This window comes from Amblyomma maculatum, chromosome 9 (assembly GCF_055883805.1).
Source record: "Amblyomma maculatum isolate TAMU_Amacu chromosome 9, ASM5588380v1, whole genome shotgun sequence".
Taxonomy (NCBI): domain Eukaryota; kingdom Metazoa; phylum Arthropoda; class Arachnida; order Ixodida; family Ixodidae; genus Amblyomma; species Amblyomma maculatum.
Window position 1 is genome coordinate 87,644,246 of NC_139352.1, and position 18,654 is coordinate 87,662,899.

At 49.6% G+C, this 18,654-nt stretch overlaps 1 pseudogene; it reads right to left on the reverse strand.

Annotated features, from left to right (window-relative positions):
• Nucleotides 1-496: 496 nt before the first annotated feature.
• Nucleotides 497-17,589, reverse strand: LOC146179704 (uncharacterized; annotated as a pseudogene).
• Between the last annotated feature and the right edge of the window lie 1,065 nt (nucleotides 17,590-18,654).

Consider the following 18,654-nt stretch of genomic DNA (forward strand, 5'->3'; position numbering starts at 1 on the left):
GTTATTGCATGCATACCTTTGATTGTAGTTAAGAGCAGCAGAGGCTAATCTCATACTACACAGCAACCAATATTAATAATAATAATAATTTCATAGGAAGGAAAAGGCGTAGTATCTGTCACACTCGTTTTTGTGGAAACCTGAACCTCGTCGCAATGGAAGGGAAGAAGGTGAAGGGCTACGAATTTCGACCACCTGGGGATCTTGAATAAATAAACCTTGACTCCACCGGGAATCGAGCCTACATCCCTTGGAATCCCAGCCAAACGCTTTAACCAAATAAGCCACGCCACTGATATTTCGTTTATTGCATGAAAGTATTTCGAGCCCAATTTAATCAGGTCGCATCCTGTAACCTGTCATACACATTGGATTGGATTGGTAAAACGTTTATTCGGGGCCTGAAGTAGAACACGCGCTCGGGTGCTCCGGACGGGGCCTACGTCGTCTTCTGGGCACCGGCCGTGCGGCCTGGGTCCCCGCTCGCCGTGGCCGGCTAGCTGGTTCCCTGCCGGGCCAGCGCCTTGATGACCTGCTGGACGGCCCAGAGTTGTTCCTCTTGATTGTCGCTCCCTGCGGCTGCTTCCAGTCGCGGCAGGATCCTCCCAGACTTAGCTTCTTCCTGGTACTTGCTACAATTCCACAGCATGTGTGCGAAGCTGGCCGTCTCCGTTCGGCAGACTCTGCATTTGTCTGTCGGGTGCGTCTCGGGATACATTCTATGCATCAGCTACGGGCTGGGGAGTGAGCCCGTCCGTAGCTGTCTGAATAAAACAGCTTGCTCTCGACTGAGCCCCGAGCAAGGGGGTGGAAGTTCTGCGAGCTAGGCGGAACACCTTGGTTATTTCGTTGTAGTTGGTCATTCGGTCTTTGGTGCTGAACCACAGCGGCCAGTCGACCGAGGCGCGGTACGTTAGCGCGCGCGCCTCGGCGTGTGCCGTCTCGTTGTGGTGGCGTTGCGGTCTGACGCCTCGCCCGCGTGCGCCGGGAACCACTTGATTCTCACTTGTCTGCTGCCATTGTCGTTTTTGGTTGCCTGCAGTATGCGCACAGCTTCTTTCGCAATCCTGCATTTGGCGTAATTTCTCACCGCCTGCCTCGAGTCGCATAGCACTGTGTGGCAGTCGCGTTCGGCGATGGACAGGGCGATGGCCACCTCCTCCGCTTTCTCTACCTTGGTGCATCTCGTGCTGGCGGTCGTGCGAACGGTGCCGGTCGCGTCGACGACGACCGTCGTGAACCCGTGTATCTTGGCGTACTCAGCCGCGTCAACGTAGCGTGCGTGTGTGTCGGCCGCGTGCTGGTCTATTAGCGCCTTGGCTCTCGGTGCTCTCCTCTCTTTGTTATACTCCGGGTGCATGTTCTTCGGTACCGAGGCCACTCTGATGTTGCGCCTGATCTCATCGGGGACGGGTAGCTGCGTCTGCTCCCTGCCTTGATATTCAATTCCCAGGTTGTCCAGGATTTTCCGGCCGGCCGTGGTAGTAGACAGTCTTTCGAGCTGTGCGGCACGTTGGGCCTCCGCTATCTCCTCCAGCGTGTTGTGCACCCCTAGCTGCAGGAGGCGTTTGGTGCTCGTTGTTTCGAACAGTCCCAGTGCCGTCTTGTAGGCTCTGCGGATGAGTATATCTATATTGTTTCTCTCGCTCTTCTTCCACTTGTGGTAGGCAGCCACGTACGCTACGTGACATATGACGAACGAGTGGATCAGTCTGATCAGGCTCTCTTCCCTCATTCCACTTTTCTTGTTCGTGACTCGTTTGAGTAGTCTCGTGGCGTTCGCCGCTTTCGCAATGAGCCGGGTGACAGTCTCGCCGTTTCTGCCGTGCGTATCGATCGTCATCCCCAACACTCTGATCTTGATGACTCTTGGGATCGCGTTTCCCTCTCTGGTCTTGACTTTGATTGCCTCGTACTCTCTCGGGCTGCTTTGGGGTTCGCGGTGCTTGACGGGCGGGTAGACGAGGAGCTCCGACTTGCTCAGCGAGCATCTGAGCCCCGTTCCGTCGAGTTGGTCTTCGATCGCATCAACGGCCGCCTGTAGGGTGGATTCGATGTGGGAATCGCTGCCCCCTTCCACCCACAGTGTTATGTCGTCCGCGTATATCGTATGTCGGACTTCCTTGATGTTCCTGAGCCTTTCAGCCACTCCTATCATCACGAGATTGAAAAGCACCGGCGAGATGACCGATCCCTGAGGTGGGCCTGTGCTTCCCAGCTTCTTCTCCTGTGCTTGGAGGTCCCCCGCTCTGAGCTTTGCCGTTCTGTCCGTGAGGAAGTCTTTGATGTAATTGTATGATCTCTCTCCCATGTTGAGTTTCGAGACTTGGGATAGGATCGCTGAGTGCTTCACCTTGTCGAAGGCGCTCTGCAGGTCGATTCCCAGTACTGCTCTGTTGTCGCCAGTGTTGCCGTCGATGATCTGGTGCTTGAGTTATATCATGGCGTCTTGGGTACTTAGATGCTGCCTGAAGCCAATGATCCTTTCCGGGTAGAGATCTTCTTTCTCGAGGTATTCTTGCCACCTGTTGAGCAGGACGTGCTCCAACACCTTGCCCACGCAAGATGTGAGCGATATGGGTCGGAGGTTACCCGTGTCAAATGGCTTGCCCGGGTTGGGGATCAGGATGATCATGGCCTTCTTCCACTGTGTCGGCAGCGTTCCCGTTTTCCAGCATTTGTTGTAATAGCTCGTGAGGCTTTCTATGGATTTGTCGTCGAGGTTCTTAAGCGCCTTGTTGGTGATGCGGTCCAGCCCAGCCGCCGACCTGCTGTTGAGGTCCTGCAGTGCCGTGCGAACTTCTACGTCTATATCTCTGTCGAGACGGGCGTTGGGCAGCCCCCGTACGGCCCATGGCACTCCGTGGGCGTAGTCGGCAGGTATTTGTTGCTGATACGTTTCGTCACTTTATCGGCGCCGTGTTTAGTGACTTCTGGATGAGTGAGTTTCGCCAGTCGATCCCTTTGGTGTGACTTAGTCTTGGTTTCGTCGAGCAGATGCTTCAGCAAGTTCCATGTTTTCCCGTTGTGCATCTGGCCGTCGGCAGCGTTGCATATCTCGTTCCACTGTTGCGCACATGGCGTGCGACAGTGGTCCTCGATTGCTCTGTTGAGTTCTGCGACTTCCTTTCGTAGCCTACGATTAAGGCGTTGTTGTTTCCATCTGTTGAGAATGGACTGCTTGGCCTCGATAAGGTGGGTCAGTCGGCTATCCATTCTGTTCGTTTCGAGGTCTGTTATTATGTCCTTGGTTGAGTTTCGAACATCTTGGAGGATCTTGTTGGTCCACGCGTCGATGTCGTCGATTTCGGTCTCTTCCGCTTCCTGATTTCTGTTACCTCTGAAAGCGGACCAATTGATCCACGTATGTTTCCTGGCGTTGGTACTGCTCTGCTCCGCTAGGACTATTTCCAATATCATGTGGTCGCTACCGAGGTCCACCCCCGTGTTCCTCCTCGTGATCGTGATCGGTTCGTTGTTCTTGACGAACGTGAGGTCGGAGTTGGTATCTCGAGACACGGAGTTGCCAATTCTCGTTGGGTCACAGTAACACCATCATCGAGCTATCACTTTGGCCGCAAATCGAAATTCCGGGAGACACATGCATCAATTGAAGCTAACCAGGCGGGAGGTTGATCCTGTGCAGCAAATACCCCCCGCACCATAGCACTCGGTTCTCTGAATAGACTTCGATGACCGTGGTGGTTCTGAGTGGCAATCTGTCTTGCGGCTCTTCCACAGGCTAAAAAGTCCCCTGAGCACAGAAAGGTTACTTGGCGCCTCCGAAGCTTATTGTAGGAAAAAAGTTTATAGTATAGGGCGTAATATCAATGCTCTTTTTGGCTCGCCGGGGTGGCGCAGCGGTTAAGGCGCTTGACTACTGTGTCCAAGGAAGCCGGATCGAATCCCGGCCTCGGCGGCTGCGTTTCGATGGAGGCGAAACGGAGTGGCGTCCGTGTGCTGTGCAATGTCAGCGCTCGTGAAAGAACCCCAAGTGGTCGAAAATTCCGGAGTCCTCCACTATGGCGTTGCTCATAGCCTGAATCATTTTGGCACTTTAAAACCCACAAAACAAAATCAATCTCGTTTTCATTCTTCCACTAGCGCGTGCTTACACACTCCCTCTTCCGCAGATTCGCTCCTCTCTCACCATAGCGCAGGCCGTACACTGGCGAAGCTTGCAGACTCGGACTGCTCCATATCCTGCACTTCTACATGCCCGATACCCAGAACGGTTTTTCTTATCATGCAGACTCTGCGGCAAAGCAGGACACTTATACATCCTTCTTACATGCCCCACCTTTCCCCATTTCCCCTCGCCGAACGTCGCTGATTCCTACCGGGAGAGTCTCATGAAGAGCACCTCAAGTCAAGACCGACGGAAGATAATTTCCAGTGCTATGAGGAGGCTTGTTCTTCAACGAATTTCTTTTGCATAAGGCAAAATGCCAATGCTTTTAATCGTATCTTCAGTTCTGACACAGCTGTCTTTAACTCACAGTCACCAGTGTGTACTCGTACCCCCCATTCTTTCTTTTTATACCTAAATTCTGCTAACGAAGTACTTTTAACCATTAGGCAATTAAAAATACAGGCCCCGGGATAGATGGGATCGTCCCAGCTAAAATGAAGCTTATTGCCGAGGACATTTCACCTGTTTTGGCTCACTTAATTAACTCAATGTTTATAACTGGTAGTTTTCCTAATCAGCTGAAACGAGGAAAAGTGGTACCAGTTTTCAAAAAAGGCGACCGCAGTATAATAACCAACTACCGTCCCATTACTATACTACCGTTTTTCAGTAAACTGATTGAAAAACTAATTGTCATTCGGCTAACAAATTATCTTCTTAAATTCGATCTCTTAACTCCATACCAATTTGGATTTCGTCCGAACTACTCCACCGAACTTGCATTAATAGAATTCACTGACAAAATTAAACATTCTCTTGATCGTGGTTACTTTGTTGGCGCCCTTTTTATAGATTTCACAAAAGCATTCGACACAATTACCCATAACATTCTCTTTCAAAAATTAGAATGCCTTGGCGTTTCTGGTCCTGCGCTTAAACTAATACGTAGCTATCTCACTGACAGACTTCAAGTTGTGGAATTCAGTGGCACATTTTCTGACCCTAAGCTAATTAACCGCGGTGTTCCACAGGGATCCATTTTAGGCCCTCTTCTCTTCCTTATCTATATTAATGACTTGCCAAAATGCCTCAACTACTCTAGTTCAATTCTTTACGCTGAAGATACTACCATTTTTTCACACGCTAGCGATGTTTCAGTTGTAACCGCCAATTTGAACGCTGACCTTATGAGTATTCACCTTTGGTGCCAAAATAGCCATCTCCTAATTAATCCAAAAAAGACCACCTTTATGATTTTTCACTCACGCAATAAAGAGGCAGTTCCTGCTCTTCAGGTACATTTAGGCACGGACACAATTTACCCGTCAGAATCTACTACATTTCTTGGTGTCGTCCTAGATAATCAACTAAAGTTTCATCAGCATACCAAATTCATTAAATCTAAAGCAGCCTTCGGTATTCACGTAATAATTAAAGCCCGACATTACTTTGACCTACCTACACTTCGCATGTTGTATTTCTCCTTCATACATAGCCACCTTTCGTATTGCATATCATCATGGGGTAACACATACAACACTCACCTTTCATGTGTTCGCCACCTTCAAAATAAAGCACTCCGCATACTTACCTTCAGCCCTTACCGTTCATCCGTTTTCAATTATTATCGCACACTTAACATACTGCCATTGTCGCTACAGCTTAATTTTAGGTTGGCATCAATCATCTTCAAAACGCGTAATAAACATGTCGTCCTTAGTGGTTTTGAGTCATCCAAGCTTTTTAACAAAAATAACACCAGATTTGCTGAACATCATAATCTACTACTACCGAAAATCAGGACCAATTATGGGAAACAAACTGCATACTTCTCAGGCATATCTGTTTGGAATTCACTGCCTCCTGAAATTAAAGCACAGCGTACTATTCATTCATTTCATCGTTATTAAAAGACATATTTATTTTCTACCTTGTTTTGTTCCACCGACTAAAGATGTTTTGTCTGGATCATAGTTTCCGTGTTTGCATTTTATTTATTCTTGTACCAATAATGCGCAAATTTCTGTAATTTGTGCATTTTTTGTTTGAAGTTCCTGTTTATTTAGAATTTATTTGCACTGTTTCTCGTTAGTATTCTATTATAGTTTTTCTCTGCACGCCTGTATATTCTTCTTTTCACTGCCTAGTATGTTACCTGCTAATCTTATCCATTCTGTCATAGGAGGTCCCCCGGACAGTTTATACTTCGGGACCTCCTTCTGTAATACTAATAATCCATGTACATGTACCTCACAGTGAAAAATAAAGATGATGATGATGATGATGATGAAGGGTGTCTCCGATGCAGTAAGGGAGCACCCAAGTGCCATGCAGGGGGCTTCACCCCCGCTATTTGTTCCAATGGCAATAAAATGTTTCTACCACCACTGGGCACAAGCTCGCGCTTTCACTTGCTCTCACTGCAGTGGCATAGTGGTTAGGGCGTTCGGCTGCTGTACCCACGGATGCGAAATGGAACTCCGAAACGCGGCGATAGCTTTTCGATAGAGACGGAAAGAAAGGCACCTATGCGCTTTGCGACGTCAGTGCACATTAAAAAACCCCAGATAGCGGAAATTTACTGTCCTCCACAGCGGCGTCTAGCATAGCCTTGGTCGGTTTGGGAAGTTATACCCCCAATAAACCAAACCAAAACAAAGGCACCATTCACTCACTCATTGACTCACGCGTTCAGTCCCTCTCACTGGGTCCCCGTTTCGGGACGTATATACTGCAAACAAAATCACACCACACAAACCACTAACTCACTCACTAACTCACTTACTCACGCAGTCATTCATGCACTCACTCAATCAATCAATCATTAATTCACTCACTCACTCACGCAACCATTCATACACTCAATCATGCATTCATGCACTCCTTCGCTCACGCACTCACTCACTCACGCGTTCATTCATGCACTCGCTCACTCACGCAATCATTCATGCACTCATTCAATCATTCATTCATTCATGCACTCATCAATCGTTAATTCACTCACTCAATCAATCATTAATTCACTCACTCACTCACGCAATCATTTATACACTTAATCATGTACTCAATCATGCATTCATGCACTCACTAAATCATTCATTCATTCACGTACTCCCTCACTCACGCACGCACACACTCACTCGTTCATTCATGCACTCACTCACTCATTCACGCAATCATTCATGAACTCACTCAATCATTCATTCATTCATTCATGCACTCATCAATCTTTCGGTCTTTCATGCACTCAATCATTCATTCATTCACTCACTCAATCATTCGTTCACTCACTCACTCAATCATTTGCTCACTCACTCACTCACACACGCAATCATTCGTGCACTCACTCAAGCATTCATTCATGCACTAAATCAATCATTCATTCATTCACCCTTTCACTCACTCAATCACTCACTCACTAAGTGACACATGCATTCACTCGCTCGCGCATTCACTCAGTCTCACATGCATACAGGCGCGCACGCACTCACAACTGCGTGCGCGCGCAACAACGTATTCGCTCATATTCGCAATCACCCTCTCCCATTCGCACTCAAGCACTCACTCGGTCCATGGATTGCATGATATTAGGGGTGTGCGAATATTCGAAATTTTCGAATATCGAATCGAATATCATTATATTCGATTCGTTAAACGAATCAAATAGTGGAAATTGAGAATTATTCGAAACTGTTCGAATATCTTCGCAAATTTTCGAATAATTTTCGAATACTTTTCGAATAACTGGCACGAATTAACGTCTCGGTTACCTCCGACCATTCTCGCGAAGGCAGCGTCAGCTCCGAGCAGGCACAGCTTGCTGCCGCATTAAACCTACGCGAGAGGCAGAGATCACCGTTTAGGGAGCCTACATGCTTCAGCGTGGCCGCAACACGGTCCATTCGCATGGAAACATTCTTAAAGATTGGACATATCACGAATCGCGGAGGCAACTTCCCGTAGTCGTGTCATAGTTCACACGTCTCTAATCTGCCGAGAAGTAACGCTACATGTTTATTCCCTAAAAATTTCATTCACTTTCATCATCAATAGTTGAGGTTAAGTTTATTATGCGAGTGGCGCATGACATGAGAGTTGCATGAATGTTGTCAGCTCATGCATCTCTCCACTATATATCTCAGGTTGCCTATCGCCAGTTGTAATCGCCTAGCGCCAGCTGGAGGGGAGCACGCGAGCTAATTGAGAAAGAACGAAAGCAACGAAATTCACTGAAAAGACGAGGAAGATGAGGAGATCACGCGCTCGGCGATAACTAGTTCGAAGAGCCAACAGCAGGGGAAGCGCAACTCTATGGCCTCGGGTTACTCGGACGCAAGTCGGACGAAAGCGTCGCTCAGCCATTCGTAATCTCTGATATATTGTACCATGCAATCTAGTTCACTAAATAAACTCGTTCAAACGTAATTGTTGTAGATAAAAACAACCAGCAACTGACAATGTGCGTAGAGATTAATAGTTGCGCCCCCTAGAGGAGATCAGCGTTTTCCCGTCAGATCTATTACTCCACGAGTTATAGCGCTCTACCGCAGCGCTATAACGAATAGTAGAGCGCGCTATAGCGCTCTACTATTCGATTCGCTGCTTTCACTATTCGATTCGTATTCGATTCGCTTTTTAGCTACATTATTCGTATTCGATTCGATAGCAAGATTGCCCTATTCGTATTCGATTCGGTTTGGAAAAAGTACTATTCGCACACCCATATAACCTAAATATATTAACATGCCCCCGATATAAATTAGTCTGCCATATACAAACGGAAGTACAGGGTGACCATCACTTTCTCAATACCAAGCCGAACTAAGAGTTACATGCTGAAAAGATTTCTACACTGTGCGATAAGAGCTTCTAGTACATGATGTGTGTTGGCTTCAATTATTTTTGATTATAAGGGCTTAAGGTAGCATTGCAAACTCATACGAATTGTCCAAAGTATCACCCTCTATTATATGGCGAGGACATATATTGTGGAAGAAACCTTTACGCTTCTTTTGTGAGCTCATTTCTATTGGCCTTGGATGGATGGATGGATGGATGGATGAATGGATGGATGGATGGATGGATGGATGGATGGATGGATGGATGGATGGATGGATGGATGGATGGATGGATGGATGGATGGATGGATGGATGGATAGATGGATGGATGGATGGACGGATGGATGGATGGATGGATGGATGGATGGATGGATGGATGGATGGAACATAGGAGCGTCCCCTTTGAAACCGGGTGGTAGCAATAGCTATCATGCTCATTTTGGGACTTTAAACCCCACAAAACAAATCAATCTTGAGATCGAGCAGAGTCGCCACCTAGCGTCATAGGGGTGAACCCTACCCAGTGTGGATGCGTATTCGCGTCGCGTGCCAGCCCGCAGGGATTTACGTGTGAGCGTGCGCCGTGTACAAGAGTGCTTTTTGTTTGTTTCGCGGTTCCTGTGCAATTTTGCTTACTTTATCTGTCTCTTGCAAGAAAAAAAAATACGAACAGGCTATTACCCCACGCTCCATTAAAAAACATATTTGTCCATATCGAGTATGTAACGCTGGAAAGGACATATCATCAGTCGCGGTCTTCGGCGCTTGAGATTCTTTGACAAGCCGTGTCTCAAACGAAGCGCTGCAGTCGTTAGGCGCCGTGTCAAAGCAAAACAGGTTGCTGCCGTCGATACAACTTAATGCAATATGGTCAAAAAGCGTACAATCCCGTTTCTGTTTGGAATACAGTAACTGCTGATTCGTGCGACCGCAGACTGCCGCATAGCAAAATCCAGTTTAAACAAGCCACTCTGTGCGTTCGGTAACCATGGTAAAATTGTCTGAGTACTTTATTTATTAATTTTTTGCTGTTAAACCTCTGTCGCGGTGTTTCAGTGGTAGGGCGCTCGACTGCTGATTTCGAGAACGGGGGGTTCGATCCCGGCCGTTTCGAAAGGCGCTCATCGGCTGTGGAATTTGACTGTACGTTAAACAATCCCCCGTGGTCAACGACACCGAGGCTCGCCCCTACATCATCCGTCATATAGGCGACGTCGCACGTTAAACCCATATATGCATTTCATTTCTTCTTTTTTTTTTGTTGAAGGATTCTGCGCATCCGTAACAGCTAGTGACAGTGAGCACATTTTGCTTTAGAGAAGTGCTCGAACGTTTGAGAAACAAATCTTCGCAGCACCTGTTACACTAAATATTACATAATACACATAAATAAATGTACACTGGTAGCCCATTCGAATCTTTAGAACCCCTTTTCGTCTGTGCTGTCTCGAGCAAACTGGTTGTTTCTGAAAAGGGGAGTAAAATAGCTTCATGCGAGCTTATCCATCGGTGTTTAGTTCGGGAATAAATACATATTTATAGACGCATGATAAGATGAACTCCATTTCTTTCAGGATAGTTTTATATCTGGCATCGGTTTTGGAAGCGAAAGATAGAGCCGCCCCAAGTCACTGCTCAAGAATAATTACAATGATAAAGAAATTATCTTTCAAAATTTCTAGACAGAACATGACAGCGATCGCAGCTTATACCATGTCTTTGCAGATACTGATTCGTAGCTAGCACATTAACGTATACTGAAAATTAATCGCTGATAGTCCTAAATTTTCTCAAGTGTGTAAACGTTCTGTCACATGGTGAAATTCACTGCCTTTGAAAAGACAAGTAATTGCACTATACTAATTTATCATTTATAAACATCGCACACATAAGAAATTCCTTATACTTCTCTCGGTTTCCTGAAATTATTTAGAGTAATTTCACAGTGCAACACCAGATTATCTGCCACAACAAGCATTCGGCTTTTTGTAAGTTCGGCAAACTCAGTCCGCTCACCGCTCTAGACGTGAGCAGTCAGCTTTCCTATGCGGCGAGGTTTCCTGTACAGTGTCGGCGTAATCTCATTTTTTGGGAATACTTGTGCCTGGTTGTCTAGCCACAGTTGATGTCCACTCAGTCTACGCCAATCCGCCTGGCAGTACGCTGTCAGTGCTGCATTTCACTTGCTTAATACTCGAGCCAAGTACGATATAATGAACTAGACTGCATCGATTAAATCTAAAGTACTGCTGGTCAGAGCACAAACCTTGATCTCTGTGGGCTTGACAATAAATTTGCCTGTCTCACTCGTATAAGACACGCTCACTGTTGAAAAGGCGATAACATCTGTCATGTTCAGGTATCAGACCTGTGAGCGCCGTGCAGCGCAAAAAAACGTGCAAAGCGATGCCTGTAAATCTAAATAACGGGTGGTTGCGTGCCTTGTTTTCCCACAATCGGCGCATCTTTTTTTTTTTTATGCATTGGCGAAATTCACGGATTGTTTTCTGATTTCTGCAATATTGCAACGCCCTAAACAGTAAATCGCTAATGCATTGCATAAGACATGTTCTCATCGCCAACAAACCCGCCGTAACCTCGGAAGCAGACATACGGCGCGTGCGTTTCTGCGAGCGCCGGCGGCTGCCGATCCCCACTATGGGAGCCACGGTGGCGCCTCCTCTAAGTCAATATCGCGGCGAATATGTGGTCCCAACACCATTATCAAAATCGCACATTCTTTGTGAGCATACTATACATCTTCATAGTTACAATCTAGTGCCTGTGCATTGCGTATCGCCCCCCCCCTTCCCAACGCTGGCATTATCCACGCAGCGTTTGACGAATGCCGGGATGGCTGCGGAATCTTTCCCTTGTTCCTATATGAGTACGCATAGTGCATCTGCCTGCAGCTAATTAATTTGAGCAGAGTGGCATCGTGCTTGAACCCAGCAAACTCATCACTGAAGCCGGGTCTCAGATGAGGTTTTTGTATTGATTTTTTGTTACGCACTCTACGAGAATGCTCTAATGCTTGTGGAAACGAGGCCCGTAAAATCCTTGCGTTTAATATTTTTACGTAGCGCAATAAATGTTCCACCAAACGTATGGCGAGCTGTCACTTGTAAACGCGCCGTCTATTTCAGAGCTTTTACTTCCTGCACTAGTTTTCCATCACCTTTACAAGCCCTTCGCGGTAAAATTAGAGACTATAATAGTTGTTATATGTAAAAAATAGAGGAGCCAACTTGCTTTCTAATTAACTCGCCGTTGTTGTTGTTGTGGCTGTAGGACGAAGGAAAAGAAAATGCACGCGCTTGCTACTGGCTCTGTAGCTGAGCCACCTCCGCTGCCTGATTGATTTATTTGATTGATTTATTTATAGGAAGGGAAAGGCGCGGTAACTGTCTCACTTGTTTTTCTGTGGACACCGCAACCGCGCCGTAAGGGAAGGGAGGAAGATGGGAGTGAAAGTGGAAAGAGAGAAAGAGGAGCCGTAGTGGTGGGCTACGGAATATATATTCGACCACCTGGGGATCTTTAACGTCCGCTGACATCGCACAGCACACGGACGCCTCTTCGTTTCGCCTCCATCGAAACGCAGCCGCCTAGGACGGGTTCGAATCCGGGTACTCCGGCACCGTAGTCGGGCGTCTTACCACTGCACCACCCCGGCGGAGCATCGTGCTAGCAGAAGACAAAATAGAGAAAAAAGAAAAAGAAGAGGGAGAGAAAGACGCCTGCCGCAGCAGCCGTCATCTACCACTTAAGTGGTGGCGGGTGCAATGACGGCCTACAGCAGACAAAACATTCGGTGGCAGGCTAGCCCCCGTCCCAAGCGGCGTTGACCCACCAGTCCCAGCCTCGTAGGGCCCGGAACAGCCACCCTTCACCACCTCCTCCGCTTAACTCTCCGGAGTGAGTGAGTGAAAACTTTATTGAATATTTTAAGGGTTTCGCGGTTGTGAAGTCTCCGTCGTCTTCTCTGGCGCTGGCGACTTGAGACTTCTCGTCAGCAAGGGTGGGCCCCTATTCCAAGGCTCCACTGAGTCGTGCTGCATCAGTCGCGTGCTGCACTAAGGCCCTTTGGGTCGCGAGCTCGCCGCTGGTGAGCCGACTCTCCCATTGCTCCGCACTCGGGTCTTCGTGTTGGTGGAATGCTTTGTTGTGTTCGCATTCCCACGTGATATGACAAAGTGTAGGTGTGGCATCGCACCAAGGGCAGGTGGCTCTGTATTGTGTCGGGAACATTTTATTAAGTATGTGTAGGTTAGGAAAGGTGTTGGTCTGTAATCTGCGCCAGCCGGTCGCTTCCTCCTTTGTTAGGGCTTTGTGTGGTGGTGGATATCTAATTCTAGCTCCCCTATGCAAGTGCAAGATCTCTGCGTATCCCCCCTCGCAAGCCTGTAGGCGGAGCTCCGGAGCATTTGACTGCCCTGCTCGGAATGCGTAACCTCGAGCTAGGCTGTCTGCTCTTTCGTTCCCCCCTATGCCCGTGTGGCCCGGGATCCAGATTAGGTTATGCCTGGGTTTCTCCTCGGCGGAGGTTGCCCCGCTGAGTATTTTAAGGGCTGTTCTACTGATCCTGCCCCTCGTGTAGTTCCTGCACGTCTCCTTCGAGTCCGTCAGTATGTTGAGAGATCGGCCCGTTCTGTAGCCTTCTGCTGCCGCCAGCGCGACGGCAATTTCTTCGGCCTCCGCTGTGCCGGCGACCTTTGCCGTGGCACACGTGATCATGTTTCCTTCCTTGTTTACCACTACCGTCGCGGCTACGCGTTCTCTCTCGCGCGGATATACGGCAGCGTCCGTGTATATGGTGTTGTCTAACTGGGCTAGCGTTCTCTCAACGTACTCGGCCCTCGCTTTTCGTCTATTTTCGTGAAGATTGGGGTCCATGTTTTTCGGCAATGGTCCCACGTTAATGGTTTTCCTAAGGTGGTCCGGTACGTCCGCGTATCTGTCTACCAGTCCGCACGTGTCCCGACCCAACCTTCTTAGGAGCGCTCGTCCCGTGGGGGTGCTTCTGAGTCTCGTGATTTGCGTTCCCAGCAGAGCTTCGGCGAGCTCGCTGAAGGTGTTGCTGATGCCTAGCTGGAGCAACTTTTCGTTCGACGTGTGCTTGGGTAGGTGCAGAGCAGTCCTGTACGCCTTCCTGAGAATGATGTCGGCTTGCTCTCTTTCCGCCTTGGTCGTCGCGTGGTACGGCAGGGAGTACGTGACTCGGCTGACAATTAGGCTGTTAACTAGCTTGAGAGTGTCTTCTTCTCTCATTCCATATCTCTTTTGGGAGACTCTGTTGATCATACGGCCCACCTGCTCTGCCGCCTTACTCAGTAGGCTGATGGTGTGGCTGCATTTCCGGCTTCCTTGCAACCACATGCCCAGGATCTTTATCATGTTCTTTTCCGGGATGTTCTGTCCCTCGAGAACGACCTCCAGTGTCGCTTGGGTGGGATGCTTGCCGACCCTGAGGAGTTCCGACTTCTCCGTCGAGCATCTTAGGCCCCTCTCTCTGGTGTAAGTTTCTACGCAAGTTGCCGCTTCCTGTAGTTTTTCTTGCTTCTCCCCGAGTGATCCTTGGGTGACCCATATCGTGATGTCATCGGCGTACATCGCGTGTTGGATGCCCTGGATCTCCTTGAGCCGTCTTGCAAGTCCAATCATTGCCACGTTGAAGAGGACGGGCGATATGACGGATCCTTGGGGTGTGCCTTTGCACGGCGTGGGGAAGACGTCGCTTCTCAGCTCGCCCAGCCCCGCGGTCGCCGTTCTGTCGCTCAGGAAAGCTCTGACGTAATCGTGCGTTCTCCTCCCGCAGTTGGTGTTGTTGATGCCTTCCATGATGGCCGCGTGGCTTACGTTGTCGAAAGCCCCCTTTATATCGAGGGCCATGACGACGTTTTCGCCCGCCTTCAGCATCGCCTCGAGCACTTCCTCCTTGAGTTGGAGCAGCACGTCTTGCGTAGAGAGGTTGGCTCTGAACCCGTACATGCTGTCCGGGTACCATTGTTCGTTTTCCAGGTGCGACTGGATTCTTTTCGTGATCACTTTCTCGTACAGCTTGCCCAGGCACGACGTTAGAGATATCGGCCTGAGGTTCTCGATCTGCAGCTTTTTGCCTGGCTTCGGAATCATCACGACGACGGCGTGTTTCCACTCCGCCGGCACTCTTCCCTCTTGCCAGAGCTTGTTGAGGTAGGTCGTAAGCTGATCTATCGCCTCGTCACTGAGGTTCCTTATCAGCGAGTTCCGGATCTTGTCCGCCCCCGCCGCCGTGTTCTTCGTGGCCGATCTTATCGCCTCGACGACCTCCTCTCTCGTGATGGGTCGGTCCATGGCCGGGTTCTCCTCGCCACGGTATTCTTCTCGGTAGCTCTCGACCTGATCTTTGCCGTAGCACTTGATTCGGACCTCTTCGAGTAGTTGGTCGTCCGTGCCTTCGTATTGGTGCACCAGCCTCTGTATCGACTTGCTGCCTTCGGATTTGTTTTTGCTCGGGTCCATGAGGGCCTTGAGGATCTGCCACGTTCTGGCTGTGCTGAGGGTGCCGTTCAGCGTGTTGCTGAATTGCTGCCACCCCTGCCTGGCCAGCTGCGTCGCGTACTGCTCCGTTTGCTTCGTTATATCGGCAATTTTCCTCTTTAGCTTCCTGTTGAGTTTTTGTCTCTTCCACCGCTTGGTAAGCCCGCGTCTCGCCTCCCATAGCTTGAGGAGCCGCTTGTCCACCTCCGGCGTTTGTTCCGTTCTGTCTACTTCTTTCGTGTATAGGTCTTGGATTCGTCTGAGTTGTTGGCTCCACTCTTCCGCAGAACCGATGTCGCCCTCGAGCTGCTTGCAGTGCGCTCTGAAGGCGTCCCAGTCCGTCAGCCGAGCCGTGCCAATCTTGCTCCTGACGTTGTCCGCCACTGTGCAGATCCTTATTATGTGGTGGTCGCTTCCAAGGTTCTCGAGTAGGTTTTCCCACTCTGCTTGTTTGGCGCCCCTTATGAAGGTTAGGTCGGGACTCGTGTCTGGACTGACGCTGTTCCCCTGCCTAGTCGGTTGATTCTCGTCGGTTAGCAGCTCACATCCTACGTTCTCTGCCGCCGTGCAGATGCCGCGCCCCTTTTTGTCCTCTCTGTTATAGCCCCATCTCGGACTCTTGGCGTTAAAATCGCCCGCTATGATTAAGGTGTTTTGTCCCGCCAACTTTTTCGCCTCCGCAAAGAGCCTAATAAAGTTCCCATTTGTTTGCTTGGGTGGGCTGTATAGATTTACGATATAGGTGCTTTTGGAATTTGTTTTCTTTTTGGGAATTATCTCTGTAATTACGTGTTCGACCTGGGTGTCCTCTATTTCTTTGTGTGCTATGGCTACTACTTGTTTGCTTATGAGGGTCGCAGTGCGTCCGCTTTCCTGACACGTGTAGCCCCTGAGTGTTGGGGTGTTGTTTGTTTCTTGTAACATAATTACATCCGGTGGGTTTCCTCTGGTGTATATGAATTGCTGCAGGAGGCCTTGCTTACGCTTGTACCCCCTGCAGTTCTATTGCCAAAGTTCTAGTTGTCGGTGGCGTTCTGCCATGTTTTGTTATTGTTGTTCGTGTTGGGGGTCTCTGCGCCGAACCTGCGTTCGTTGTATAGTCTGTCTCTGGCGTCGTTGGTGGTTCTTTGCGTGGTGTTGTTTTTAACATAGGTTCTAAAGTTCTGTTCTTGTAGGGCAAACTTTTGTTGTTTCTGTTGCAGTTCACTTTGCATTTGCTGCATCTGTCCCTGTAGAGCCATTATGAGGTTTTTTATATCATCAATTGGGGTTCCCCCTTCGTGGGTTTGTTGCGCCATGTCCATCGCCTGAGGTGGTGGAGTCGGCGTTCTAGCCGGCGAATAACCCGCCCTCATTTCTTGTTTCTCTCTGATAATGTCGTTTAGTTGTTTCTTTAGTTGCCTCGCTTCCTCGCGACTTTGCTCTAGTTCGCGCCTGAGGCTCGTAATCTCTTTTAATAGTTGTTTGTCTTGTGTGGTTTGTATGTTGTTAGTGTTAGAGTGCGGAGCAAAAAGTGATTTGGGAGGGCCGTCTCCCCAGCTCACCTTAACACCTCCGCCGCTCTTCTTCTTTTTCTGTTGCCACGGCTGCTGCTTTTGCTGCGGCTGTTGCTTGCCGGCGTTGCCCAGGGGTGTGTAGGACCCGTCCCGGTTGGACCCTTGGCTCTGGCTTCGGCTGCTTCCGCGGCTGCTCCGGCCCGGGTCCTGGCTCTCGTCCCGGAACCATCTTGGTCTTTTTCCCCGGCTGCGGCCTCGGCTGCGCCGCTGCTGCTGCTGGGGTCCCCACCTCAGCTCGCTCGCTGACTTGAGGCGTTGTTTGCAGTCTCTCGTGCCCACCGCGTGATCGCCGCCGCACAGCAGGCACTTGGGTGTGCATTGGTGCCCTGCCTCCGGATTCTGGCATCCGCACTGCCTGCAGGTCCTGGATTCCGGGTTCGGGCAGACGTCCATTCGGTGCCCCTGTTGGCCGCAGGCGTAGCACACCTGCCTCGTGGGCCGGTACGGGTAGCACCACATCTCCCCGCCGTAGTACAGCACCTGCTTCGGGAGAATGGGGCCGTCGAAGGTGATGACGGCCGTGCTGGATTTCCCGAGCATTCTGGCTGCCAGGATCTTCACGCCTTGCGTGCGGACTCTGAGGTTAGTCTTGAGTTCTTCCGGTGTGGTCCCGGGTCCACGCCGTGGACGACCCCGCGCAGCGTTCCTTCCGGTGCTGCTACGTGGGCGTTCACGGCGTAGCTCTTGCCCCCGAAGCTCAGCTGCATGATGCGCCTAATCTTCTGGGCCGCTTCTTCGTTGTCGGTGCTGATGATGATGTTCGATCCGTTGCGCAGTCGGATGATGAGGTCTTCCGCCTTACATCCTTGTTCGGTAGCCGCGACTACCGCCCGCGCCACTTGGTGCGTCTGCAGGTTTTTAACAGCGAGTCCCCTCGGCCGAAGGACTATTTTAAGGTCGTCTCTGGGGAGCGGCGGCAGTCTCCGCCTCGGCGCTCCTACTTTCTCTTTCCTTTCCGGCGCAGCTGGCGTTCCATCTGTGACCTTCGCCGCGCCTAGGGAAGGCCCGTTCCCTAGGCTCGTTCCCGCCGACGATAACGTTCCTTCTTAATGCGAAATTTGAGCGCAGCTCATCTTTTTCAGCTTTTCGATAGATTGAGGTAAATAATTCGTGCAAGACGTATGTACAATTAGACTTTATTTTTCACAAATATTCCTTTTTCAAGAATCACTGCACTAAAATTACTTGATCTATACGTATATGTGGCCTACGAGACGACAGAAAATGCGGCGGTGGCACTAGGCGGAGTAAATGTGCGCGCAGCGGCAGACGAAGGACGCTTATGGCTTAGGGAGAACTGGCAGAGAGCAAGCTGTATATAGCCATTCGGTTCGTAATAGCGAACGGCGGCGGCTATGCGTTTCTGCTGGGACGGTATGGGCTACAGAGGGCTGCATCGAACACAACTAGCGTTCCTTTGAACGCATCAAAGTCCAGTGGCGTTCTATGCAGAATCCACTTTTATGCCGGCAGACGCTTTTGAAGCTAAATCCTTCACTACGAGGGTCAGAGCCGAGCTTCGCGTATAGGCCGTTTAACATGATGCGATTCTCGCCGCAGCAGACAGAACGGCACATCGCTCCTGTCGCAGAGCGGCCATAGAGA